Below are 27995 nucleotides of genomic sequence, written 5' to 3' on the forward strand. Positions count from 1 at the left end.
GTGCGATTCGAACGTCTGGAAGAAATATACTCATCGGTGATGTAAACACTTTAAGAGTGAATATCTCGAAAACAGTTTGTCCGAGGAAACCACTCTCAAAGGCAAAATGAATCGTCTGAACGAGACATGTCTATTGGTGAAGTCGAAAAGAATGTCTTGAACACGAAGTGGACGTCAGGCCGAGGCATATCTACCAGCATAAGTCATGTCAAAACTTTCAGTGCAATTTCTGCAGAACGGAGTGTCGGAGGAGGATACTTTTAAAGGGTGGAAAGATCGTCTAGATCAGACATATCTACTGGAAATGTAAAAACTTAACTGTGAATATCTCGAAAATGTTGGTGAAAGGCACCTGCAAAGGGAAAATCTCGGGGAAAATCTAATATTTCGAAGGATTTCCATAAGGGCTTGATTCTTCTTGCATTATATAGCGTAGATTGTGAATGTCTGCCATGTTTATGTGTAAAGAGCTTCCTTTACCAAGAAAGTACATGTAGCTGCCACCACCTTATAACCTAACCATTTACTATTTCGGTTTAAAATGCTCTTTATCTGTACAAGAGTTGTGCACAGTTTTTGTGTGCTTATTTCACTGACATAAGACGCGAATGCTTCTTGCAGCTTGTAAACAAGACAATGAGGTCAGAAAGACGTATGACGTTACTCTACTAACAAGTTCGTCAGATATCACCAGTGTGAAGTTGGCAACACTTCATATCGTTCACAATGTACTTGATTTTTGACCTGGTTTGTATTGATTTTTAGGGGAATTTTCCGAAAGAAAAAAAATTCCCCTTATATGTTGGTTTTGTCCGTCTGTTTCTCATCTAACTCGAAAACGCAAAGAGGCAGCGATGCCAAACCTTCGTGGCAAAAAATTCCCCTACTGAAAATCGTATGCGATTCTTCGTATCTTGTATTTATCTAGTGTTTGAAATTAAAACATCAAAAAATAGATTGAAAGATTTGTAATTAATTTAAACTCTATCTGTGTTCCTATCAATTGTCTTTATTATCGTTCGTTAGTGTATTTTGAGATAAACTGTATAAAATAAAACTCGGCATTGTTTACAAAAAATCCAACAAACCAATGGTTGACAAACAGTGGGAGGGGGGCTCCTACCTTACTGGCAAGGGGGAACTGGACATAGATTAAAGGATTAAAGCAGTAAAATCATCATAATAATTTTTTTGTATATAGTTATATATTATATCATATTTTTCAAAGTTTTGAAATGACATGTTTCTACCACCAGCCATTTTTATTGTTTGTTGTCGGCTTCCATGGATACAATAATCAAAATCTCCATAAATCCATGGCCTACCATATTTTTGGTTCATGGCTAAACTTTACATTACAGCAATGTAATCATCAAACATAATGCAAAACGTTTGTGTTAAGATATACAGGGTGTTGTGGTTAAATTACCAACTTTGGGTCAAATCTCAGAAATGGAAGGCAAAAAATTTTGTACGACTTCACTGAATTCTACGTAAAAATATCTAAAATAAACAAACAGTTTTTACCCCTTTTCTATCTTACATGGGTAGTTACTATAACCGAGACTATAACATCCCAAAAAGTCAAACTTTCCGTTTTCACTCTGTGGTGCGGAAACAAATGTGGCTAGGCCAGATTGATTTGGTATTAAAAGGTTCAGAAAAAAGTGGCATAGGGCCGCGAAAACCGCAAGTTTTCTATCATTAGAAACCGCTGAGATACATTGCAGCTCGCATTGCAGTCTCGACCAAAATAGGACACACGGTACATACACTCGTATAGTCAAAACTTTTACGTAATCGTACCACTTAGCGCTGGACTCCCCCAACGTTAAGGTGAAATGGCGCCTCTTTCCGGATGGTGTGTGGTGGGGGGGGGGGGGGGCATGGGTACATGGTGCTTATTTCCTGTAGGAATCCGTCGTCCGAACCAATATACTTTTAAATCAGATAGGACGTAAATGGCAAAGAATACTAATAATAATCCATAATAATTCATCTTTCATTAACATGCATTCACTTTTACTATGCGAAAGGTAGGCTGTAGGCATTCAAATCCTCATTACTACACACGACTGGGAAAATGTACTGAATAAATATAGCAGAAGAGAATATTTACGGAACGGCGCGTCATCGTGATCGCACCCAAATCAGATAGGTACCAAAATATTTTCAAATATGTAGGCGAATTCCGTAAATTACTTTTAAATCTGCAAATATTTCTCTTATGTCATTGAAAGTGTATCTACCGTTAAAATTTTGCTAAATATTTTTTAACTACTTATTGACGTCACATTGCGTTTACACAAGTGAATTAGAGAAATTGGCTGATAATTTTATTCAAGGATTTTTAAGTAATAATTAAATGTGTGCATAACGACATCGTATATTGGTCGATTAACTGTAAGTTCTGGGTCAGATACTTCGATTTTTGTTAATAATTTCCGCTTCAGTTCTGAAAATCGGTAGGACAAGTACGTCAAAGTTTCTGATATTTTGACGTTTCTCGTAGTGTTATGTTCTTGCACCCAACCAATCGACGTCACTAATTTTTAATGATTCTCGGAGAAGTAATCTTGCTCTATTGGATTTCTTTCTGAACCTTGACAATGAACATTACTAATAAACATTATAAATAGATAATAATAGTAATTACGTTCGAAATTTGAAGTTTATTGTTCCGTACCTGATGTTCTGATAACTGAAGTCAAATACCGTAACGGATTTTAAGGAGAAAAAATTGTAAAGTCATTCAATCTTAACAATTCGACCTTCAGTGAAAAATGAATAAGACTAATCTTAATGAACTTGATTTTGTAAGGTACCTACCATACATAAACATAAACAATGAGAGGCGTGTCTGTGCCTACAAGAAATGCCATTGGAAGTGACGGAAACTATTTTGTTCTTTATAAATCTCCATGAACTTTTCATTACTCTGTCTAGTACTGACTTCGCGGCGCCATCCGTTTAAGTGTATACGAAATTGATTTAATTGATGACATTCGGAAAGCTGTAACTATATCGCAGCAATCCAAATTATTAACAAAAGCCCCCGCCTAGTTAAAATGTCGGCAAACTTAATTGTTTAAAATTCGGTTTATACACCAATAATTATTTAAATGTGTTGCAAAGATCATTTATTTAATTAGTAATTTATGTAAACAAGTTGTAAATCAGCATATGCATGATGAAAGCGCGTTTTTGTTAAGACGATCAGTATTTTATTAGTAGAGTTAAAAATTATCGATCTCGCGAGTACTAACCCCAAATAGAGTAGAGCCTGCAAGTGCACATCTACACTACAGCAAAAAGCTTTTAGTGAAGATTTGAAGTCTTGCTATTGGCTATTGTATTTGCGGAGATCTCAGCCGTTCAGCCAGCTAGCCAGCCAGTCACAACGAATATCATAGCGTATTTTTTTAATTTCAAAAATACGCTTAAAATGTTGTTCTGTTCGTCAAAACTGGGAAAGCAGTTTCAAGATATACACGGGTTTTTAGCGCATTTTTGAAAAAAATACGCTATTATATTCGTTATTGCTGGCAGGCCGGCTGTCCGCGTTAGATCTCCACAACTACAATAGCTAGAGACTTCAAATTTTCACTAAAAGCTTTCTGCTATAGTGTAGATGTGCAGGCACTAGTCTATTTTGAGTTAGATTACTTGTAAGATCGATAATTGAAGAAAATAATTTCGATATGGGTTTCGGAGGTGCTATAATTTTACCGTTAGATAGCGCTACCTGTATAAAAACTTATTATTTACTTTGTGATTTGTTTTACAAAATGAAGACGTACCGTCAATTGAAATTAAATAAAGTTAATTATTTAACGCAGCCAAAATTACTCGTGACATCGATAATTTTAAACTTCGCTAATAAAATACTGACCTGCATTACCAAAAATGCGCTTTAATCATGCATATGCTGATTTACAACTTGTTTCATGATAAATAGCTTCTTTTGCAACTAAATTAATGTATTGGCTCCACGCTAATAAAGATTTTTCGAAATCTGTGTTCTCTTTTCTCTTTAATGTTGCTTAAATATTTTCTTTTGTTTTCTTGTGCTCAACTGCTTCATTAAAACATCTTTATTATTTCTTTTTTCTGCATTTTACCGTAATAAAAGCAATCCGAAGAAATAGAATTCTTTTGCTTTCTGAATAATTTGGTTTTGTTCATTGACTCTTCTTCCTGTCTGTTTTACAGCAGATGCGATTGGGGTGGGCTTCTTGATTCTTGAATATGAAAGTTGCTATCCACATCCGGTAAAACCGGAAGTGAATCTATCATGATAATATTTTCATTCGATAGATCATGAAAAACTATGTCGGTATACAAATTTTCAGATTTCAATTATTAATGGTCTGAATATAACTTTTAGGTAACGGCATTGTTTAAATAATTTAAAGAATGGTAACGGTTTGCGTACAAGAGCCTATTTTCTTGCATGTTTTCTGTCATAACTTCGCAGAACTGTATTTTTCGGTTGTAGTCGGACAGTTTTGAATAAATAATTTGCATTAGTTTTGTCCCAATGGAAGCTCAAAGTCCTGTGCTTTAGCTGCTTTACGAATACACATAGTTGCAGTTCTAGTAAAATAACCCAACCTTTGTATCTGGAAACTTCATTAATTACTCTTGGTCTGTCCTTTTCATATTTACAGCGGACTTCCGTGCTTCAAATTTTGAAACTAACTTTGCGAGATGCAGAACAACGGCAAAAAATGGCTTGTAAAGTTTTAGTGACTGGAAAAATCACTCCAGAATAATGGAGTTGGAAAAGAGGTGACGATGGACACCTTCACCCAGTAAGAAACGCAGCTCTGGCCTCTGCCAGCCCCAGAGGAAATTTTACAAGCCATTTTTTGCCGTTGATGTTCTCCTACCAACTGCGGGGATAGCGATGGATGCAAGACGGCTGGCACATTTCGCACCATTGCCTGTGCCAGCTGCGAAGGGAGCTGTTTTAACTCTCCACCAATCCTAGCAGAAGATGAAGAGGACGTAGACGATCATTATTCGGAAAGAAATTGTACGTACATCTGAATTGGACATCATCAGGAAATTTCAGTTCATTTTTGATGAAGGTAAAGTCGAACTGTCGAAGCATTAACACCACACATGTCAATGATTCTTGAAGGAAATTTAATTTTAATTCCCTACAACCATCCACTTGTACGTTAAAAGCTGATGACGTAGAGGAAAAGTTCGACCGAAAACGTGAGTTTGCCCACCTTCGAGAGCCCGTAGCTGAAAAAAATGCATAGAAACAAAGTACAATTGTATGGGCCCGTTTTGATAAGAGAAATGTTCGAGATATAGCCGAAAAAAACCCAAAACTATACCTTGAACCCCCACCTCTTCAACCGGCGGCACCGAAATCATTCGTAGAATGACTGGACCAGAGTTTCCAACTTGACACATTGCAAATCTTTGCTGCCGTTACCATAGATTTCATTATAAACGTCAACTTCTTGTCATATTTGCAAAATTTCTTCGTGTTAGTTATTCATCATGTTGATGGTATTGCCCATGTTTATATTTGTACTTGTTAAAATGACCGTCGAAACTATACGCCAGTGCGCTGAAGCTTTCCGCCAATGTACTCCTAAATAAATAATAACAATGGAAATTCAAAAGAAAACCATTTTGGAATCCGTCGTGGTAAGTTAAATTCAGTTTCTTTATGGTATAAAATTGAAATTCGATTAGCGCATTGTTAACTTACTGCTGGTTGTCTGCTTTTTAAACACACACACAGACTTTACCTGTCTAGTAGAGAATCGTAATGTAACAATTTCCGAAATTAGAGTGTTTTGTCCAAAATTATTTAATTATAACAAAAGTGCATCGTTAAAATCTTATAACCGAACATTTCATTGTACAACTTTGGTATACTTTGCTACCGCAATTTAAAATAAATAATAATTTCCAGAGAATGCTAACAAATTCTATTGGAACAGTATGCACGGCCGCTAGGGCGTAGGTTCTTAGCATAGATAAAAATGAGATAAGGGCGCCAGGGTCTTTAATCACTGTCACCAATTCAGTACTGCTTACCTGACCCAGGATAAGTCCATTAAAATCTCTAGTAATAAATAGATAAATAAATTACGCGGTGCTAAGATAGTAGTATTCTATTAAATTAACTTCGATACGATTCGAATACAGAATTAAATTAAAAACAATAAGTACGTGAAATTGAGTTGAATATTTGATTTAACAAATTGACGCAAATGAAAATCTACGAATTCTGGAATAACTATAATAATTGTGGGTACTTATATTAATTATGGTACCTGTGATAAAACCAAAAAAAAACTGCAATAATTGTGCCGACGGAAGGGCTGTAGGTGTGAGTCGGGAGCGCTCGCAACCCGGTTCCCCAAACCAAGTTTTAAAATTAATAACTAAAATACTGTAATGCTAACTTGGTTTGACGATACCGCCTAAGGGAACACCCTAAATATACACGCAACCTTATAACACGTTCAAGTAACTTTTGGAGCGACCTCGTAGATTCCCTGACAGAATTTTACTTCAAAATTTGACTCTAATTAGTGATAATAACTTAATAAAAAAAAATGTATTCGTTCGATATAAGAAAGTTAAAGTTGATATTCGATGTTCGATAGTAAACAGAAATTCGGCGACTCCAATAGTTGGTGATAATAAATATAAAAGAGAGCTGACCTTAACTGAAGTTTAGCTTATCTTTGGGACGACAGCGGCCATTTTGATAAATTGGTAAAGGTGATAATCTCCTTGGCGTGCGGCATTTCCTGGGCAATTATCTTCAAGTAGAAACGGTGATAGGGTACGTCTAATTTCCGGACGAACTCCTTTATATACGATTCCAAATCAAAAGTAGGCGAAATCCCAAAATGGGAAAGAAAACGGAAAAATAAACAGGCCTAAAATAGTTATTGACGATAAAACCGCGTAATACAATGGAAATAATACCTGAGATAACGGGCGGCCTGCAGATATAAGTTGCTGTTTAAATCAATTAATTCTTGAGTTATCAAGTCTTCTAAGACAATGCTAATTAGATACTTCTAACTACCTTTACTAAGGATAACTCAAATTACTTTTATATTCGCACTCGATTAATATCAAAATGGATGCAACAACGACCAAGTGCGAAGCAACAATACCCAATTATTCCAATAATAGCGATCGGCGTTATCATTTATCGCCTTAAATTTTACTTTAAAACCTTAAACGACATCTAACAAATTTTGTATAAAGCCAGGTACTAAAATGCTATAGGAAATTGAAATTTGAACTGTAACAAAACTTATAGTTTGAAAAATCGCTAGGAAAAAACATTGCAAGAAAGGCCCAGTTTTTTTTTCGATTTTTCCGGTACTTTTACAGTTTCCCCCAGCAAAGTTCCAGTCAGAGCCCTGCACAGCCTCTAAACTGATTGCCAAACGCTGAATTGCATAACCTAACGATATGAATGAATAGTCAAAAATTAACATGATGCAGTTGACCTAATTACAAGGCACGTCCATAATATGCTAATTATGCAAGTGACCTGTTGCTAAGCTGCTTAAACTGTTTTATTATGTGAAATGATATCTTAATATTAGCACAGACAAAATACTACAGACGGCTCATGAGATATACGAAATGTTTGCGCTGAAAAAACATCCGTCTGCTAGCGCTACTGCCGTAAAATGTTCAAATGCTTAGCTCGTAAATGCACTTTTTTTTATCGTAAACGAATGGTTGGAAACTGTACTGTAATACTGTTAAATAAATATGAGAAGGCATGCGTAATTTAAATGATTTAAAGAAAAGAATATCATATTTCCTTAAGTCAAAACACAATCTGTAGGTCAGGATATCCCATCTCAGGTGCATATTATAATTACGAAAGTTAGGACATTTGCAAATAAATTTTCTCGTTATTTTTTTACGGATACGGATTACAACGGAATGACACCATTTATTCAAAAATACATTTTCATGAGGTGGGCCATTTTCGCTGAGACGGAGCTCCTCCGTTTTTGCATTGTGTAACCATTTATTGTGGGATGTCGAATATGAACTTTGAATTAAGGTTTAAAGGGAATCGCATTACTTAACCGTTAAGGGATATAAAAAAAGACACTAACACTTGAACAGTTCATATACACCTTTTCTTTTCATAAAGACGTATTTTTGTGTTTTAAATAGTCTATTATTACAATTATTGTTTTAAATACCTAGATACTTGTTAACTATAAAAATGGCCAAAGCAGGAAATGTTTGTCAATACTTTCAATGTGGTGTTTCAAAACGAGTGGAACCCAATCTAAAAATGTATGGATTTCCTTTTAAGGATGAAAACCTGTGCCGCGTTTGGGTTAATAATGCTGGTTAGTCCTTCTTGGTTCATTGATAGTATGAACTATTACCAATTAATGCTGCTATGAAGTTCGCCGTGAAAAATTGGTGGTTCGAAAATGAACGAATGGTATCTAATCCTTAATTCAAACGAATTGTTGTGTCGCAACTACTCTACGTGGTGAGATATACGAGAATCGAATGTTATATTATTGAAAATACTATACGCAGTTTAAGTAAACGGCATCAAAAATTCGCTATGTGTAATGTGTGTATCAATTTCGTTTGCAGAACCGAAGATAACTTTGTCATTTGTTAATGTTTGTTGAGGTTGAGGTTTTCAGGTTTCACTTTCTCATTACTGGGTGACTTATTTCCTACTTTTAAATGTTGCACATATAAAAGCTTGCCGACATTGTTCTTAAATGTCATCGATTTCGATGCAAACAATCTAATTTTGAGCTTTGCTGGTTTGTGATACCTACATTCAATTTAGAAGAAGGGTATATTAATCGCCGGAGGTTTTCCGAAATCATTTCGGTATACTATGATGAAGTTGACCGGCTGTGATTTTCTGGAACCGGATTTTCCAGAAACGGGAGAGATACCTTGAATCATCCAAACAAGTTTTGCTACACTGAATTCTGAAGAAGGTAATTCATTTATCTTTGGGGATTTATGCAGAATTTGTTTGGGGCTCTCAGCTCTCATCAAGTTGAATAGGTAGGTACCTTATACATTTTCGAACCCATTTTTGGTGACCAACTTCACGGTGGCCCAATTATATACAATCATCAAATAAATCTTCCCTATAGATAAAAAAGCACGTCTTTACAGGGGCTACACATCTGATTCCACTGTCACCGAATTCATAAAAAAAAAAATCTGTGAAAAACATTTCCGATTGGAAGACTTCACAAAATCTTCCAAAGAAAGGCTCATTAAAGGCGCAGTGGTAGAATCCAAATTAACCGGATAAAATAGTAAATTGGTAAATACATCAATATGAAAGGAACGGTATTTTGTGAATTTTATCACCTTTTTGTGAAATTGATATCGGTTGTTGTAAAATAAGTATTTTCAAATGACTTTGGACACATTTAATTATATTGAGAATCAAATAAACAAATATAGAAAACGAGCTCCTGGGTATGGCTGTAGCATGTGCACAACCAAATTTTAATCCTGATGTTAGTTTTGCTTTTATTTAAAGTGTAATTGTATGACATTTCATTTAATTGCTTCCATAAATATGAAAGTTGGCACTGCGCATGCGCAAAGCCAAATTTTGAAACTGGCGTTAAATTTGCTTTTATTCCAAGTGCCCATGTATCAAATTTCATTTAAATACCTTCATAAATAAAAAGTTTGCAATTCAGTTTATAAATGGTCGAGATGCGAAAAGGGCATTGTGAATGTTGATCGATTAGGCTCAATTTTTGAAATTGCGTTTTATATAGCTAAATCTATATGCATATTGAATTTCATGCAATTCGGTTCATAACTCACAGAGATGTCAAAAGGGGCTTCCTTATTTTTTGGTCTATATGCATATTGAATTTCATGCAATTCGGTTCATAACTCACAGAGATGTCAAAAGGGGCTTCCTTATTTTTTGGGCTACATTGCCAATTCACGAACTCCGATCTACAAATTTGATAAAAGAATCCCTGTACTAAATTTTACTGTCATCGGTCCATTCGTTATCGAGATATCGTGCTAACGGACGAACTAGGGAATGCAATACCGGGATCCCGCGGGATTTGCGAGACTGAGGAATTTATCGACCAAGGGGCGACTCTTGTTTACTTTGTTAATGAAACTCATAACGGAGAAGTTATTTTTTAAATAATTGTTAAACTTTTTTCGTTAAAAATGTACCTACTATGATTTTTGAGGCACTTTAGTTCACCTTTTGTGCTTTACAGGTGAGGTTTTTTTGAGCTCTAAGTTAGGCTGAAGGTAATNTATTGCCTGAGCACAAAGATTACATCTCGAGGCGCTTGCGCCGAGGGGTGTAAGGTGCGAAGGCAATAATAGACTTCTCTACCGTGGTATATACACTATTTTTTTCACTACTAGCACTTGAAATCCTCTAAATTAACATATTATATTGATAAGAGAGTTAACGGTTGGACAGAATTGTTTGTTTCTTAATTTAACATGTCAATCAAGTACGTGAAGTACAAGTCAAACAGGCCGTATTTTGTTCTGTCATTGAGATTTTTCAAAGGGTAATTTCGTTCGAATTTTTTCAAAATGTGATAATTTAGGTATGTAATTTCTCTGGAAATGGCGGATGGTGGCAATTATTCATTTAAGAGAACTTGTCTAAACTTTTATTGAGCAAAATTTTGGGTTGTGTTTTTTAAAAGTGACAGCTTGACAGTTCTCATTATTGACTACTAGTTAATAATGTCCACATTATTAACCACTTTGAACAACTGCCGAGAAAGCCTACTTTACAAGTGGAAAAAAGGTTAATAATCATGCCATCAGACGCTAGTAGTGAAAAAACATTTTTTTTTTCTCTCTTCTGCTATAGGAACGTTGCAGAAATCTTTCTAACTAAGAATGAACTTTTAATTTTAATGTTTGGGTTTGAAACTGTACTAGAAAGTTAATTTGGATTTAACACACTTGGCGGTGAAATCCAAATTTCGCGCAGCATATTTTTACATGGCGTGATATATCTGGAGTATTTTAATCTGTGATATTACTAAAAAGTGGATGCGTTTTGGTGCCACTTACTCCTCATTAACAGGCAGGTATGATATTCAAAGGTGCTTATAAGTAATTAGCATACATAGTACAAGCAGGTGGCCTTGACATCGCAATGGATTTCCCTACTTTTACTATTCTCAACATTTGAGGGTCCTGCACCGATTTTATGTAATAGAATGCCACTGCTTGTATACTAGTAGGCCAATGTCAAACGTGCTTCATCTTTTGAATTTATAGTTACTGACCTTGTGACGTTCCTCTCAGATTTTCGAACAATTAAATTTCATCCCATATCATTGTGTTGAGATCATTGAGAACCATTTTTCTTATTCACTTTGTTTTATCTCCCTTCGTGCGACTTACGCGCGTGTGGATACTTGAAGATTATTGATTAAGCTATTTATTGATGTCACATTTGTATTAATGTTAGATTCGAGAAATCGATAATAAACCAAGGATATTAATGCAGGCAATTTGGTATAAGTTGAAAATCCGTATCACTTCGGAAATCTATGTTCGAGGTATGTATTCTTTACGTATAAGCGCAAATTTTTTACATTATAGTGTATAGTGATTATAGTTGCAAGAGACAAGAGATATTCTTGCTTTGTCAATTCCTGTCTTTATTATTCAATGCTTTGGGCATTGAATACTTTGGGGTAATGTTTAGAAGTAATTCGAGAAGTAAGTTACCTAGAAAACTATCTGTTTACTTTTTCCATAAATCGTCTTGATCGAGAGTAAAATAATAAAACAGATTAGCGCAATAATCGGTGCAAAACATCTATTCATTTGCTATAAACTTAAAAAAAAAATAGTTCGAACATTTTGTAGATAAAGGTCTAAAGTTATAAATTAGTTTTTTGAAAAACAACTTGAGTTTTTTTATGGCGGGTGCTCTTATGGAAATTTACATTGGGTGGAGTGGGTACAGAAGACTCTTAGATCTACATGTCAGAAAAGTGTGCCATTGTGCGTTGTGTGCCAAATGTATCACTCCATCGTAACATATTGAAAGAGAAATACTAAGATTGAACACGATGCCCACGAGTGCCTAAATTGGAAAGTTCGGAATTATTCCGCTAGAAACGTACACGTCGATGAAATGTGACTGTGGCACCCAATTGATATACCGAAAGAGCCACCACATCCTGCTCCACATAACGTCCTGTGGTTTGTTAACACAAAAGAAAGGTATAGTCTAGATATGTGTCGGTTGATGGGGTGAAAACACAGAATGTGAATATCTCTAGAACTAATTGTCGTAAGAAAGTACATAGGAAAGCGGAGGGTGAATACAAAATATATCACTCGGTTCTTGTGCATCTTGTGTGTGTCACGACAAGTCTTTCCTACCTTAAATTGGTGATTTTGATAAATAACACTCACTGACTCACACTCAATTCGGAATGTACGGCCGGGGTCAAAACGACTACAAACTGCTACCTATGGGTTCCAAAACTTTGTCTGCATGCTCGATGTGAAGCATCAGTGGGTTATTTCATGAGTATAGTCCACTTTTGATGAGTGAACAGATTGCGACGAAAAACTATTCCGGTAACAATGTTGCTCGTGACATTCAATAATACATTGTTACATTTAATTCTTTTTGATTCAAACTTTTTTGTATGTAAATGGCGTAATAAAAATTACGAGGCCGATATTTTACTTGAACAAAAGAAAAATGTTGGAAAAACACCCACGCTGTTATTTTACTTACATGGCTTTAATGAAGTTCTTGTCGACCTTATTCTATTGTAAGTGGTTGAATTTAGCACCTTTTTAGGATATTGCCGTGAGACACACAGTTGCTTTGCCCTTGCCTCCTTACACGTGCATCTATACAATTTCCCACATCGATACATCGCGTTGCAATGGCGTCGCCTTATTTTCCTTATTTTTTGTGTAAAAAGGATTTTCAATTAAAACAACTCTCATATTTGAGATTACTATAGGTGTATTCGACGAGGTATTCGAGGGTGTATTTGAATTTTAAAAAATTTGCAAATTTTACCACTTAACGAAGTTTGCCATCATTTTCCTCATCAGACTGGAAGAGTCTTTGTTCTGATACTTACCGGTGAAACCGAGGGTGAAACTGTCAATGGTTTGCCATTGGAAGCACAAGATTCTGAAAGAAAACACCCTTTTGATGAATCATGCACTGCTATCGCTTTGATTTCGCGAAAAGATTTCAATTTGTTTCAGTTTTAACTTTAGCCTCCTTGAATTTAGCATTCTTTGGTTTCAATTTTCAAAACACTTCTGTGACTTGTTACACCAAATGGCACTCGCTACAGGAAGGACACATCCTTACGGTATAAACATGTATTGTTTAAGCAAGCTGTAACATGTATAAATTGTGCACAACTCTTGCAGGGTGGTCTAAATTCGTGGCTCACCATTGGGATCTCCGCAACGGTGCGAGATACAATGTAGATCAAATGGGGGCAAAGTTGACTCTTTTCGTGACCAAGAAAACGTATTTGAACGGAAAACTGAAAATGTAAAATTTAGTTTTTCTAGCTTAGGCGGTCGGACGGTTTGCGCTAGTATCTTCCGAGGCATCTTCTATGGGCATTTCTTTCAGTGGATCTGAATCTGTTATCATAATTTCCATAGCACGCCAGATGTAGAGCCACTTTCTTATGGGTGCCATATTGGATTTTGACGGAATTTGGATAACAGGATTAATGGGAGAGACATTCTCGTTATAGGTAATGCATTTTCCCTTTGTACGTACCTTCTCTCGACACTCCATTTTCGAGAATATTCACACTAGGTAGTAGTAAGTAGTAGTAAAGTAATAGATGTTTTTCGTACAGACTTTCCACGTGTCCTTTATGGGCACCCTCTTCTGACGTAACTGGCTAGTTACAACTAACAGGGGTTGAACACTCTGCGCTCCTAAAATAAAATTTAATTTCTACGGCACTCTTTAAAATTAATTAATTAATCTTTTGCAATGAATTAATTAATAGCACGGCTAGCTCAGTAATAAATAAACTTTTAAACATCCTTACCTTGCGGAATGTTGGTTCGTTAAATATCTCCTCTTATAATCTGAAACTCATAAACTTGATGCTCTCAAATAAATGCTCATATAAGTTAACTTTTTCATTATACAGGGTGGCAATTTGAAAACTTACACCCCCCATGTCTTAGTAAATAAAGGAGATATTTAAAAAAATCAAAATCCGTTTCGGTAATTCGAAGGGGGAATCACAATGACATAGTTGGCGACGTATCCCCTCCAACCCCCTGCGCCCCAGCCACCCTAACTTTTATATCTTAAATAGTGACCCCCCCCCATGTGTGATACGTCGTTGGAAAGCTCTGAAAAAATGTTTTCCAACCATACCAAATAGCATTACATTTAGGTTAGTAATTATTGTGCAAATCAAAAAATAAAGTAATATGATACATTTAATATTATGGGTGCGTTCACCAGAATCAACTGTTTGCAAACCGTTTGCGCTTTTTAATAAGCATATTTACTGAACGCATTGCTAATTGTCAAACTGTTTGCAAGCGGTTGCCATTTTTTTAATCATAATTCAAACTCGCTGAAAATCACAAACATGTTGATCGGGCATGCGCATTTGTCCTAAGCGCGCAATTTGCCTGGAAACCACACGTCAAATTTAATTTGAGTGAAGTTTGTGAAAACCGTTTTGTATTCTTTTTGTACATTTCAATAAAAATATGGCAACCTTTCTACAGTTTAAATACATCCTGCTATACAAGATGAATTGAATTGTCCTATAGAAAATCAAGATGGGAGTATTAAATGCGTATTCACTGGATCCTTGAGTAAATGGTTGTAGTTGGTTATAACTTATAGGTTATAGTGTTGCAAGGCAGAGTTTGATGGCCAGCAATCTACTAGAAGACGAGCAAATCGTTCGTGCCGTATTGGAGCCTTCATTAACCGCATATGAAGGGGTCAGTACAAGTCCAAATGAAATCGAGAGCACTGACTCAGCCAGTATAAGTTATAGGTTATAGAGATACTTGTGTTAAATCATTAGTATACGAATAATGTACCCTAATTAGATTCGAAGAGAAGTTTGGTGTGGAACGATTTCACTACAAAGTTATTACTCGCCGAGTATTTCAAATTTGACATTCGAGATCCAAAAAGGAAAAAAAAATATTTGGTCAGAAATATATGACGTGTTTCAAGAAAAAGGGCATGATGTGTTACATGAAGACTTGGATCGGAAATTTCCGGATAATTATGAAACCCTTGTCCACGATAAAAAGAAAACTGGGCGTGGGAGGCTGAAGTAATACTGTTAAAATATCTTCTTTTTTGTCTGGCAACTTTGTCGTGGGCAGTGTACGTTCGCAGTTTCTTGCGTTTTTATGGATTAATAGCACCATTTATTGATAGGAAAAAGCTCTATCAAATGACACAAAAAGTAAAAATGACTTCCATAAGAAAAAACAAAGGTGATGATGGTTAACCGGAGACGAAACGTCAGACTAAAAATTTAAAACTAGCATCTTGTATATGGAAAAAAGTGGTCACAATTATGTGCCGTTTATTTTGAAATATCTTTTTAAATAACTTAGGTAACAAATAAAAACGATTTTGTAAAATGTCATTTTTTTTCTGGATATCTCCGAAAGTAGTCGGAATTTTTTCAGTTTCAAAACGACATTTTGTTAAGTATCAAACTACTCAACTTTGCCAACCTCTATTTCTTACAGTTCCCGAGATCCCCATGGTGGCCCTCGAATTTGAATCAGCCTGTATACATGGAATGCTCCCTTCTTCATTCATAATTAAATTATTCGATTTATCTCTTACAACTTTAAAGAGCATTGTGCAATTTTATTATACATTTTTTGGTCGTGATGTATAGGTAATAGTCATTTACTCCAATTTCACGCATAAACCTATATGCCGATGGTTTAAACAAATATGCATGCCTTACAAACATGTTTGTGATTTTCAGCGGGTTTAAATTGCGATTCAAAAAATGGCGTCCGCTTGCAAACAGTTTAACAACCAGCAACGCGTTCAGTAAACGTACTTATGTAAAAAGCGCAAACGGTTTGCAAACAGTTGGTTCTGACAAACGCACCCCATCGTTCACCAGCGCCTAAACAGTTTGTGTTTGCAGACGTAATCAAAGCGCAAACACGTTTGGTTCTGGTGAACGCACCCAAAGTTTACCCAAAATCGTCATGAAACCTTCATTTTCATGCCTACTTTATGTCAGGGAAATGTTAGTTTCCATGACGGAGGCAGACCAGTCTACTTTTCCTGCCGCCTGTCACTTTACCGGCCGCACCTGTCACATTACCAGCCACACTTGTCACTTTTCCTGCCGCACCTGTCACATTGGTAAATGTCTATAACAATTCCTGTCATCAATGACAGATTGACGAGTTTTGTATTAAATTTTACCCGAAATCGTATTTTAACATAAAATTTCAATTTTCATATAGAACTTTTGATTAATGTTCTATATGAAAATTGAAATTTTATGTTAAAATACGATTTCGGGTAAAATTTAATACAAAACTCGTCAGTAAAATGACATTACTTAACTCGGAAATTAAAGTACTCGGCCCCTGTACTTCAATATTTCCTCGCCAGTAACGTGTCATTTTGCTTACTTTTATGTAAATAACACTATTTCTCGATCTAAAATTTCCGAACGGAACTTGTATCGCTTCGCTTTCACGGTTCAACCACAAATGAATGCTATGCAATGTAAAATTTGCGCCCACAACGGCCACAACTAACGTGATTTCACTCTGAAGGGTCGGCTAAGAATCCGGCTCTCCCACTTAATCTGTTCTACTTTGCCGATTGAAAGTTCTGAAACGGACCCACCGCAAAACCAGTTTACTCTGTTTTTTATGCATGGGTAAGTATAGCCATAGACCAAGGTCTATGGTATAGCGGAGATTGCCCCTCTTATGCTCTGTCGCGATGTTTCTCGAGCCGGCAACACTGTAACGTTTCGACTCCTATCTTGCTTCTTATCTTAAAGCGCATTATTTCTCGAAGCCTAAAGCGACCACCTGTTACAGGTTTCGAGATAATCTTTTTAACCTCACCAATAGATATATGTTGTCCAAGCGCTTCATTTCTGCATTACTTAGTCTGAAAGCTGAAAGCCAAGCCTGATTTTTCATTTGAATGGGCATGTGAATTGCCAAAATTGTTGCATCCGGGGTAGCGAAAATCCACATGCGATTGAAGAAAAATTAACGCATCCAAAAAAATGCAGTGATTGGTGTGTATTGTGGACGGGCAGTGTGATTGGTCCGTATTTTTTGAGGACGAAGCCGGTGTATGTATCGACGTACGCTATCGGGAGATGCAAAACAACTTTTTCTTCCATGAGAGCCTAGATGAAGTCACATGTCATACAGTACATGAAACAGTCGCTTTACTTCAAACCAAATTTCCTGGTTAAAAATTAATGTTATCTCTGATTGTATTCTAATTAAAGGTCTCAACGAAAGGAACCGTTTTCTACCAACTATTGCCCTTCTTTCTTTGGTAACTGGGGGAGCCCGAGGCATTAATCCAATAACAATAAGCGTGTAACAAAACTAATGCGTTCCTCGATTCTTTCATAATTTCTTAATGTGTTAAATTTTTAATCACAAAGTTTATTGATTAGGTACGAGTGGAGAACCAAAAAAGCGTGTCTAACTGGAAATACCTTTTATGCAATATGCATACAATCCATTGTATGTGAGTAGATGAATCAACTCTTACAAACCGTAATTTCCATAAAAACGATCGACTATCGATAGTTTTTATGCTATTGTAACCGAAACGACCCAGTAAAATGTGCAATAAGTATTTGATTATATAATCGCTTTCACTATTCTTGGTTAATGCCAAATTATGTACATAACGTAATATCATAAAATAAGTAGGTTATAACACATCAAAATCAAAACATTTTTTGCCCGTTTCGGTCCGATTATAAAAAGTTTAACCGTTTTTGGTCTACGCTTCGTATATTTACTGCGAGAATTTCTCACACCATTATTAATTTATGAGGTAATTCTTTACACCAACAATGCGAAGTTAATGAATATCAACACAACAATTAACATAGTGCGCTAAGATGCTAGTGAATGGAGGTGTCTAGTTGGTGCCGACAAACGGGATAAAAATGAGTGAATTATTGTACAGAAGTTTTTAACAAATGTTTTCCAGTCTACCTTTTGTGTAAGAGAATGTTACTGAAGCATACCTCGTACTCTGTTGCCCTTCGGCTGTGAAATGTAAGTGTTACAGTTACTGTTGACATGCTGATTCTAAAAAAAATTATACGCAAAGTCAATGATGTTCAAGTTAAGGTTTTAAAATAGTGAAAAGGCCAAAGTCGTACGGTATTTTGTAATATGGCGACGATTTTTTTTTATAGTAATCAGTGTCCTTATAGGTTAATGTTAATGTTCATTTCTCATGTTTACCAAATGTCAGGGAAGCGGTTGCTTCTTTCTTACAAATCAAAAACATATCAAGATCTACCAAAATCTATGCAAAATCTGTGCACGATCTAGATGTGTTTTTGATTTGTTTCCGTTTCCGTGGCATTTGGTAAAAATGCAATATCGCGATGGACGATGGACGCCTTTTTCTGAACGTGCATGTATAGGTATTTTTTTTTTCACCAAAACGCATGACCAAAAACCATGCATGAGATGCGTATGGATTGTTTCGGCAACACTCAAAATAGTAGGTAAACTTTAAATATCAAACTGGTTACAATTCGCGTCTGGAAAGATAGTTAATTGACTATTTCTTAACCAACGGTCATTAAAACTTTTTACAAACTGATGTGCCGCGAATTTAGTTTTGTTCGTGTTTTGACTGTCTCTGTACTTCTGCTTTTTGCAAGAACGGAACATAATTCATCTTTTGCACACGAAAATTGTTGCTGGTTCAACAATGGCGAATCAGGAATGGTACGTATTTATGTACAGTACTTTAATTATTCGTTGTTAAATGGAGTATTTTTCACAATAATAATGACGAAATGAAATATTATGTCTATTAACAAAAAATAAAAGTAATGTGGACATGAAAATTATTTCTACGTCACTGGCTTCGAGGTGGAAATGTACCATATTTCCCAACAATGAAAGTAATTGACATGTAGACCGTGGCCTGCACTAAGAAAACAATAACAACGTTCAATTCCAGACCAGAATAGGCTGAAGTGGATGATTTTCATTAACTTCGTTAACAAACCGCTACTATAATCAAGTTGGCTTCACCCACTTTGAATTTTTACCACCCCCACGTTACGTAAGGAAGTTATTGCGTTGGGTTAAAAAATAACCCCCCACTTTTTTTACGGAAATACACATTTTGAAGCACCAGGAATAAGAATCAAACAAAATCTCAATTATATCGGTCTGCCGACTGTAGGTATCAGTTCACATGATCTCGCTGGCCATTCTTGGGTACCACGCAGTAAGAGATGTGTTGTGCAAACTTTTCCACTAATATGAACAAGGTTTCGCGGGAAGTGTGAGATATTGCCTCTTCTTCCTGGAGCCAAACGTTTTCATTTTCCATACCTACCATAATGGGCCAAAACCAATTAGAAATAGTGTTTCTGTACCGATCACCATTCACTGTGACTGCTGCTCCGGTGTCATCTTCGAAGAAAAACAGCCCGATTTTCCGCGCTGTCTTGCACCAACAGCGATATTTTCTGTAGTGGACACAGAACGTTCATAGTTACACTCTCACCGTTTTAATCTCTGCAAGTCGTTGCTCTGTTGTCAAACGGTCCATTGCGGCAAATTCGGAATAAACAATTACCAAGTGCATAATGGTATGGATAAGACCATCGATATATCATAAATGGACTGCGCGTGCCAATGCTAAACACGGATACTGAAGGTGAGAGAGAAGGGAAAACTAAGAGGGCAAGTTGTCTCTTATCGTTACGCATCTGATTGGTTCTTTTAACAGAAGCGATCGCGATCGCATTCAAATTAAATTACATCTATCTCTATCTATCAAGTCGGCCATCTCCCTGGTAGGTGGAGCCTCTTCCGCGTCGTACGGAAGATAGGCCGAGCAGACCACCAAGTGCTTGCTCCGTCCTCTGCCATCTTTCAGCTGAAGTCTTAGAGCCACGAGATCCCTGAAACAAAAATCAGCGATTACATAAGACTCCATTTGTGTATCGACCTCGGTATCGACATAAATGCAAGGTCCTACGGTTCAGTTGGCTACCCTGTTATAATAGAGTCCTCCACCCGACCCAAACCTCTTACTCGTCCCCTGTAAACCCAAGGTTCTTGTATGAGGCACACGCCTGTCTAGTGTCTGTTTTACTGCAAGTTGACGTCCTTACTGTTCCGCTTTGTAAGAAGGTTACCTTGTCCATCACTGATGATCCCCCTTCCTCGGGCGATGCCGCGGTGACAAGCCCTAGTCGGAGCCACACGAGCCGAAAGCTCGCAGACATCTTTCGCGACCTGTGACGTCGCCGGTAGTAATCTCGAGGCCCCTCCTTCGTCGCAACTCGGTCCCGTTGCCCTCCCCGTTACCTAGTGCAGCCGTAGCACTCGCTTTCTTCACAAGCGACGAGCAAGGCCCCTGCGTGCGCTTGGAAGTTCTACCGCTGGAGTGCCCGATAAAATGTCTCATCGACACCATTATTTGCCGCCCACTCAAAAATAAAGGCAAATAAAAATAAATAAATAAAGTGTTGAATGCATACGAAGAATGTAACAGAAATTCTTCAAAATCCAAAATACCTTTGGCAAACGTATCTCCATATAGGAATAAATTAAAGGACAATATTATAAGACACATTAGAGGGTTATCTTTAACTCCAACTTCATTCTGTGATACAATTTCGGCATCTTCCTCAATAGTGGAACCCCAATCTCTCAAAAATGTGAGGACTGGCCCCATTTGGCCATTAAGGTACGATATTTACCGTCTTCCTACGAACTTCAGTCTGATTCTTCAACTATATCGTCTTCTTTTACGCCACGATAGCATTTCTGCACAATACTTTGTTTATTTGCTCATCGGCAGATCGGGGAGTTGATGGTATCTGTCTGTTTGCCTGTGACTCCGATAACTGGCAAACACATGGATCGATTGCACAGTTGACCTATATGCCACATGTAACAAGTCTACTGTTCCGTTTTACAGGCGGTTTGTTTCGTATACATTGGAGAAATTTAATTGGAAGAAGTGAGGGAGACGATGAAATACTACAGAAAGACGCAGCAATTTTGTGGAAGTAAAAGAAAATGTGCAAGGAGTGCGAGGAACTTGTGGTTCTGGAAAAAAATAGTTGGCAGTTTTGAGAAAATAAAAAGTTCTAATGATGTAGGGTTACTCTCGGGGTTACTTATCTTGTACAGAAATGTGGGTAAATTTAAATCATTACAAAAAAGGGGGAATAAGAGGGAAGTTTGAGGAAATCTGTACTGAGAAACTTTCGACAATAAAGGGAGAAGCCTATAAAGAAATGTAAAAAAAAGGTATATACCATATGTAATAAGCCTATTGAAAATGGGTTAAATTGACCCCGTAGGGTCACACCACTTTGCCGCTTTTTCCTCTTTTATTCTAATTATTTTTTCTGGTCTTCACTTAATTCGGTCTAGCAACACTTGGAACTTCTAAAGGGAAAGTTTTCATATGGATGGCAGTGCTAACTTTTACGTCAAGGTAGCATTACACGACAAATTAGCAACAATTAATACAATTATTGAAATTTTGTGGCCATCCTACTTTGACCGCAGTTATTAATAACGTTCCTGTAACCATCAAATCAAAGCAAATATGCCAAAGAAATCCTTTTTAGATGAGTGTTTGTTTAGTTAAAGGTCTTTGTTCTAACCTCGGTTTTAACTATCGATGTAATTTCTTCACCATTTTATGCGCGTGAGGTTTTCATTGAAAGAAATTGTTTTTAGGTCTAGCATGTTAGTCGATTTCAGCTGAACGCTTGCCATATTTCGCACATTTCGCAAAATTAAATCTAATTTCGTATTGTAACGTGATTTATAAATTCGGGTTCGATTTATATCAATATTTATTAAACAAAACTAAAACACTATAAAAACCGTACAATTTATATCGATTATTATATCACACACACTTCGCAATTTATATTTCCGTGCTCGATCTCGTTCGATAGTAGACTGCCGCGATGTTCGGCCGCAACCATTTATACACGCAAGCAATGTAAGTCCCGAATATTCTAGAATACGCGTAGAAAATTCCAGAGCGCTAAAGGCGACGTCACGTCTGGAGCATTTCCGTTACACTGCCCCCTTCTTAATTCTGGACGTCTCGTTCAGAAACTGCGTTAGTATTACTTTTTAATGCCTCGTGTCGGAATCTGCAGTCAGAGCCTGCTCGACAAACACCTTTCTTGAAAAAGTAACAGTCCACAGTTTTGCGGAGGGTCGTCCCCTGTGGGTTGAAGCAGCATACTGTAATTCGAACGCTAGTGTTTCTAAAAATCACTTCGATCATGGTTCGCACTATCTTCCAGTCCAACCCATCTAAACCACATCCAATCTTCGGGATCGCCAAGCTATTTATGTCATAGTATGCCATGAGTTTCTTTAAGTTTTTTTAAAGCAGACCAGAGGTTTTCATAGGTGGGTTTGCCTTCTGACGTTTTCTTTGAAACCAAGTAGAACAAAGAGCGTTGACTATCTTCCAAGCGCAGTACTTTACCCACTCGTGGTCTTTGCTTTATCAACTCGTCTATTCTTCCAAATCTTTTCCGGAATACGGAAGCTATACCTCTACCCATGCGAAGGTCTTCGGCGACACAATGGGCGATGGAAACGTTAACCGGAAGCTCAAAAATATTTTGACAAATTTCCTGAGTAACGCCAAATCGAGCTTTCTTCCGCTGGGCGTAATTTGACATAAAATCGTTAAAGTTTGGCTCGATCCCAAAGCTGCGTTCCTCTTCTCGAATACCTCTAACTTCTTCGTTGTTGTTGGATCCGGCATATCGTGCGAGTCGATTAATGTGGACAACTTTCGGTTTCCGGTGGTTCATTCTGATACGATATATCACGTCATTTATTTTCTTGATCACCTCATACGGACCTTCCCATTGTCTTTGTAGCTTGGGAGAAAGACCCCTTCGTCTCTGTGGATTGTGCAGCCATACCAGATCTCCAGCTTCAAAAGTTTCATTGACCGAGCGGAGGTTGTATTGATTTTTCATGCGATCGCTGGCAATCTGAATATGACTTCTAGCCAAGTCGTGAATATCGTTCATCTTCGCCTTTAGTTGGTCAACATAATTTTCACCTGCGACATATTCTTCATGGGGTTTACGCCCAAACTCGAGGTCACATGGAAGGCGTAGTTCACGACCCAACATAAGGCAGGCAGGAGTCTGACCCGTGGTCTCGTTGACGGCTGATCGATATGCCATAAGGAACAGGTGGAGGTACTGGTCCCAATTTTTCTGATGTTCTGCCACGACTTTTGAAAGATATTTACCCATCGTTCGATTCATTCTCTCCACCATTCCATCTGACTGAGGATGCAAAGGTGTTGTTCTGGTTTTATTGGCTCCTACCAATCGACAAACATCTTGGAACAAAGCCGATTCAAAGTTCCTTCCTTGGTCTGAATGGATTTCTATAGGAACACCAAAACGTGTAAAGAACTCCTTTACCAACACTTCTGCAACTGTTGCTGCCTCTTGGTTTGGAATGGCGTAAGCTTCAGTCCACTTTGTGAAATAATCCATAGCGACTAGGATATATTTTTTTCCGCCATCTGTCTCGGGAAACGGTCCTGCGATATCGATAGCAACTCGTTCCATCGGACTACCAACGTTATACTGCCTCATGGGTGCCTTCTTCTTGGAAACTGTTCCGTTTCCAGTAGCACATAACTCACATTTTTGACACCATCGCCGGACATCTTCTTTACGGTTGACCCAATAGAATCGCTCACGTACCCTTTGCAACGTTTTCGTAATACCAAAGTGTTCTCCGGAAGCGCCGTCATGCAATTTTCGCAATACTTCCGACACTTTGCTTCTAGGTACTACTAATTGCAGCGTCGATTCGGTGCCATCTTCACTTTCAAGGGTCCTATACAACAGGTTGTTTTTCAGAGTCAGGCTATTCCATTGGCCCCAATAACTCTTTACTTCAGGACTTGTGGCACTAATGTCTTGCCAGTCTGGTCTTTGTCCGTGGCGTATCCAATTCAGAACAGTTTTTATACTTGGGTCGTTTTCTTGGGCCGTTTTGATTTCGCTTGGCTTCCATTCCTCACTCTCTACAATTGTTCGTCGCAGATGGCCAATCTTGTCTTCTATTTTAGAACAATGTGTGCAGTTGTCTTTGCACGGTCTTCTTGACAAAGCGTCTGCATTATTGTGAACTTTTCCAGCCCTGTGTTCAATGTCGTAGTCATATTCCTGAAGACGTTCTAACCATCTTGCCACCTGTCCTTCTGGGTTTCGGAACTGCAAGAGCCACTTTAGCGCTGCATGATCTGTCCTTATCAGGAACTTGCGGCCGTAAAGGTACTTATGGAAATGTTCGCATGCCTTTACCACACCCAGGAGCTCTCGCCTAGTCACACAATAATTCCTCTCGGGTTTCGACAGTACTTTGCTGAAATAGGCAATGACTCTTTCCTGTCCGTCTTGCAATTGAGAGAGAACAGCTCCAATGGCGCTGTTACTGGCATCGGTATCTAGTACAAACTTTCCTTCATTTCTGGGGTAGCCATAGTAGGGGAGCTAGCACGAAATCCACTGAACGAGAATGATCAAAATTTTAACCGATGGAGTTCCATTTTGCGCTATCAGAGTATGCTAAAATCGATCGTCTGCCGCCTCAGGTCATACGACTTAAGGCGCTGCGGGTACTTCTTGCGGTACCAATTCTGAAAGGTTGTTTTTCGAGAAAATAAGTTATACACCAAATGAAAACGTTGATAATAGCTCTTAAAAAAATAGTGAAAAAAATCGCGCACATTTGATAGCTCCGTAAAAAAACAATTCTTAGTCGGTTTTTTACGAACTTTCTACGGATATAACTAGGTTACGGTTGGATGAATGAAGCTGATTTTTTTTACAGACTGATGATAGGTACTACTAATGACTTATCGGTGTTCCGTTTTTAAATTTTTTCTCTGATTATAAGATTATCTGATTATCTTAACATTATAAGATATCTTATAATTAGAGAAAAAATTTAAAAAAGAAACACTTTCATAGTGATAGAATATGTGAAAAATAAAGGGTACCGCTCACTAGCTAGAGCGAAGCGGCGCGGCGACTGGATTATAATGAAGAAGTCGATGCTTTAATAAGCAACGAAATCGCCCTTGTTGTTTTGTGGAGATTATTGTAATGGCTTTCTGGAGTGTTTGGTTCCACATTATGTAAAGAATAAGTATTTCCCCAAAGTGTAAGGAACTACATTTATTAATAAATGTGTCACACACCCAATATTAATCGATGTATAATTGCTGCATAAGACCATCGACATTTGATTGATTCCATATACCTATATGCATCGTTAGTACCTACTTCCCGGATACCTTGCGTTCACATTTAGAATGTTGAGGCTGCTGTCACATATCTAACAACATTTTTGTAACGTTATCCATTCATCTTCCATTCTTTAAACTTACCGACTGCACATTAATTGAATGGTAACCATTTCGGTTTATATATAAATATTCAGGATGCTCCGGGTCCTTAATTTTCGGAGGAAAAATGGCCACATGTGTGCAGTCTATGCACCCTATAGTTCCCGGAAAACCAAATTGCGTAAAAAATTTAAAATCTTGAATGGCCAAAACGTTTATCAATTCTTCTATTTTCGATAAATTTTTTTAAATTGACTATCACCTGGTCACTATACTTTATATTCAAATCAAAACGCATTCGAATATCAAATTACGCCAGCTATCTACCGCTCGCAAAAAAGCGAAGGACATTTTAAGAGCGAAAACAAACAAACAAACTACTATTCGTATTGTTCCGTATACGTTTACCATTTGCCAGCGCTCAAAATTGCCCCCCAGAATGTATGATATTTACTTCCAAAAGATTATCCCAATCGAGCAGTCATCGATACAAAGCCACCGACCGGCCCCATATTAGAAAGTAAGCTTGAGAGCTTGAAAATACAAGAATACAACAATACTGCAAACTAAAAAAAGATTATCAAACAATTTCTAGACAGACATTTTTAAAATATTTTTGAGAACACATTTTTTGTTAAAATAGTTTACTTTTTTATGGATTTCGTTTTAATGAAAGACCTCAATTTACAATTGATGCAAAATGAAGAAGAAAGTCTTCTAATAAACCAACAGGGGCTAGGACAAAGGAAATTTTGAATTGGTTAATTATTTGTTTCAGTAGATTAGCAATGAAACTTGTGTGGAAAAGTGGGGAAGGTAACATCTTCTCTACATAACATGGCATGACATTTTCAATGCCCTAGATACGTTATAACGGTCTCTATAATGCGTAATACATTATTACCATAATTAAACCTTACAATTGTAATTGTTTAAACAGTGCATTGCATGTAAGACTCGAGACATTACAAAAGATGTTTAGCACTACATCTTTTGTTGTTATACTGTTTTTTACTTACTGATTTAATGAATTGAATAACGAAAAATGTCCATAGATTTTTATACAATAGGTGGAAAAAAATTCTTCTTGCACATTGTAGAAGGCCATTAGTTAGTATATGATAATTGTTTAATTTAACATTTATGCTGTGTCATTTCTGTTTGGATTTATTTTTTTTTTTTTATTATGTTATATATAAACCTTTCTAATTTATTAATAGTTAATAATTATCGTCGTAAATAACTTAACGGTTTGATTCAATTAGACGGGTTGCGAATGTGTCTATAAGCTGACTGTTGACATTGACTAACAAGTAATCTCGAATTCTTCATCGGTTATTAATTCTGCAACATTAAAATTAGTATCTGAATCGGGGTTCACCTGGTGAGAAAGCATGTTTAACGTTATCAATTACAAAGTATTAACTGTTTTTCTTTATTTTCAGGTACGGAACTGCTTAAAAATTGGGGAAGTAATTAACTGGTAACGTATGATTTTATTTCATTTGCACAACGCAATGGATACATGTTAATCTTATTCGATGAACCTTTTATACTTTTAAATAAACAAATACTTTTTATACAGTCGCCGTCGCGTCACTAATTATTCGTTTTACATTTGTTGCATTACTGATTAGATTGCCTTTTAATGTGTCTGTTCATAAATAGTAACGACTCATTGAGTGCATCCGAAATAAATGTTGAAAAAACGCTCTTAGCATGTGTCCTGAAAATCACTTCTGAATTTCTAATTATACTTTGGACCAAATGAGTCTTGTTTCAGAATAGAATCTCTAGTAAGACCATTTGCTTATTATATGCAGATTGCGGATAGAACAAGACACTATTTGTGCACCGACCACCAAGATCCATTTCTATACTAACCTTGTCTGCACTATTATCTACATTCGACAAGGAAAAGATTAAGCGATATAGATGACCAAAACAAATAAACCGAGGACCGGAAAAGCTTCGTTACGCCCGCCCCCGCAAAATGTTTCGAATATAATTCTTTGTATTCGAATAAACTATTTGAGACGCATGTTCTATGAAAATACTGCAAATTTCTTATGCGTCATTTCATTTCCATTCGCATGTTTGTTCGTGAGGTACTTTATATGACGCAGAGTTACGACTTTTAAAATGAATTAAAAGATCCATTGAAATGGCCGATGTTCTTATTGCGTATGAATCAGAACTGTAATTTTACCTATCATTCGTTTCATTCAATGCGGATATTTGCACTGCACTGAAAGTTTTAACATCGCCAATAGATACGCCTCCTCCTTATGTTCCTCTTTCTCTTTAT

General features: G+C 36.9%; 1 protein-coding gene and 1 long non-coding RNA gene across 3 annotated transcripts in view; both read left to right on the forward strand.

Annotated features, from left to right (window-relative positions):
* LOC116162806 (protein fem-1 homolog CG6966) overlaps nt 1-27995 on the forward strand; it is a 72603-nt gene that overhangs the window by 17895 nt on the left and 26713 nt on the right. The gene's annotated exons all lie outside the window — the stretch shown is intronic.
* On the forward strand, nt 5312-27992 carry LOC116162807. 2 transcript variants are annotated; one of them, XR_004143616.1, is made up of 3 exons: nt 5312-5670; nt 27133-27170; nt 27471-27992. It is a non-coding gene; the product is annotated as an uncharacterized LOC116162807 (long non-coding RNA). The 2 variants fall into 2 exon arrangements; XR_004143615.1 differs by having other exon boundaries at nt 5313-5670; nt 27476-27992.

Source organism: Photinus pyralis, unplaced genomic scaffold (assembly GCF_008802855.1).
Source record: "Photinus pyralis isolate 1611_PpyrPB1 unplaced genomic scaffold, Ppyr1.3 Ppyr1.4_LG2, whole genome shotgun sequence".
NCBI lineage: Eukaryota > Metazoa > Arthropoda > Insecta > Coleoptera > Lampyridae > Photinus > Photinus pyralis.